This window comes from Aegilops tauschii, chromosome 2 (assembly GCF_002575655.3).
Source record: "Aegilops tauschii subsp. strangulata cultivar AL8/78 chromosome 2, Aet v6.0, whole genome shotgun sequence".
Classification (NCBI taxonomy): Eukaryota; Viridiplantae; Streptophyta; class Magnoliopsida; order Poales; family Poaceae; genus Aegilops; species Aegilops tauschii.
The window spans coordinates 620,515,306-620,517,543 of NC_053036.3; the positions used below are offsets into that span (position 1 = coordinate 620,515,306).

The 2,238-nt window shown below is 47.9% G+C and overlaps 1 pseudogene; it reads left to right on the forward strand.

Annotated features, from left to right (window-relative positions):
- The first annotated feature begins 1,767 nt into the window (after positions 1-1,767).
- LOC120975082 (small nucleolar RNA SNORA57) lies at positions 1,768-1,899 on the forward strand (annotated as a pseudogene).
- Positions 1,900-2,238: the final 339 nt, after the last annotated feature.

Below are 2,238 nucleotides of genomic sequence, written 5' to 3' on the forward strand. Positions count from 1 at the left end.
CATGGCTCTCATCCCAGTACGATGATATGGTTGCTGATAACGAGAGCGGGCGAGCTAGTCCGCTCCTCTAAATTTCCGCATTTTTTAGTGTATCATTGATGCACATCTATTAAGGTAACCATGTCATTCACTCTTTGCAGCAACTACAATGTGGCACACCACGCAGTGAGCAGAGAAGTGACTAACGTTTACTAAGTGACAGTTATGGGCCGAAAAGAAACTTACCATAGAAGCAACCTGTAGTGCGGGTTGATTCAGACGAAAGGCAAGGGCCTCTTTGCAAAATGCCGCGCGCTGACCGGGTCGGCACCCACGCGTCCACATGGCGCTATGTGATTTGTCAGGACCAAATTTGCACATTTGATGCAAGTTCTGGGACTGGGTAGGGTCAAAATGCAAGTTTTAGAACCAAATCATCACATTCGATACAAGTTGTAGGACTCATGGTGCTTTTAACTCGAAGATCTGCCTGCAGGAGGTGGCGATGCTAATAATTGGCAAGGGGAAAAAGCAGGTGGCGACCGATAATGCATGGATGCGATGGCAAAGAGCAGTATCCATCTATCTACTACTGAAGTACTGATGACGATGCTGCTACATATAGAGCGCTGTAGCATGCATCGGTCAGGCAGGTCATGGGCGCCGGCCGGCTGGCCCTTTGCATGCTTGCTTGACTAGAGAACTCAAGTCGCGTACTATGCTACTACCACTGGTCTACTAGCTACACAAACATTATATGGGAAAGAAGAGATCGTCGATAAACAGGATGTACATGTCGTGATGTACTCTACTGTAGTACAGCTCACTGACGAGAGAGATCGGGGATGGATGCGTACGTGGTCGATGAGTGTGATTGATACGCACGTGTACGTGTGGTGTGGTGTGGGAAAAGAAAAGACTTGTCACACGGTACGCACGTACATGTGGGAAAAGAGAAGTGCACGTTCGGGTGTGATCCAATTGTAGCACGACTTCATTTTTCGTACCAAGCCCGACTTTTGCAGCAAAGTTCTTCTCACCTCGCGGCAATCTGAAACCCCACAATGTAATGTTCCGGATAATGAATATTTCAGTTTTTTAAGACCATGGTTTTTCTCGTTTTGGTTCAGAAAAAAAAAAAGTCCAAACCTCTTTCGCAAAACACCATCTGTTTCTAAATACAAGACGTTTTAGCAATTTAAATTTCGCTGCTAAAATGTTTTACTTTAGAAACAGAAGTAGTACTAAAAAGATCCACTGTGCCCCCTTCGTACCGGTGCATTAGGCACATTACAAAAACCAAATAATTTGTAAACATCGTGGTGCATTAACTTCCATCTCGTTTTTTGTTTTTTGACATGAATAAAAGAATCAACCAATAAAAGATGTGAAGCGTGTATGTTTTCAATGACTTGAGACTACCTAGCATGGCATGCGGTGGTCAGTTCATTGCATACGTTGGTATTAATTAGCAAATAAACATTAAGTTCTCTCGTTTTCCCTACACCTTGGTCGCTGTGCACAACCTAAGATGAGTTTATGCACCGGTACGGAGGGAATGTTAGAGATATATACTACAGTTTTACGAAACTACTTACTCCCTCTCTCTCAGTTTACAGGGCGTGCACGCACTAGTAGAAAAATGGGCTTTCGTTCGGGCCTGGCCAGCCCATTAGTCCCGGTTCTGCCACGAACCGGGACCAGTGGAGGCATTTGTCCCGGATCGTGGGCCTAGGGGGCCGGCCGGGGCCTCGTGGGCATTGGTCCCGGTTCGTCTGGGCCCATTTGTCCCGGCTCTTGGCACGAACCGGGACCAATGAGCCTCGCTCCTGGCCCACAACCATTGGTCCCGGTTCGTGGCATGAACCGGGACAGAAGGATGGCCTTTAGTCCCGGTTCCAGCCACGAACCGGGACAAATTAGTTGCCTATATATACCCCATCGCCGGCGAGCAGAGCACTCCACAGTGCTCTGTTTTTTGCTGGCCGGCGAGGAAGGGCATTTGGGTGCTCTAGCTCACCTCTTATGCATGTGAGGTGTTCGATGAAATGCCCGAGCCACACTAGTTAAGCTTTCTCCTCTCGAAGCTCGACCTCCGAGCTCCCTTTTTTCCGAGATTTGTCTAGCTTTAGCGGTCCGTCACGCCCCGTCCTCGTCTTCACCGTCGTCGATCGCCCGCGCCGATCTCGTCACCGGCATCACCGTGGTGAGCCTCTTGTTCTTATCTTCTTTCTGAAAGAAAAAAATCTTACTTTAGAT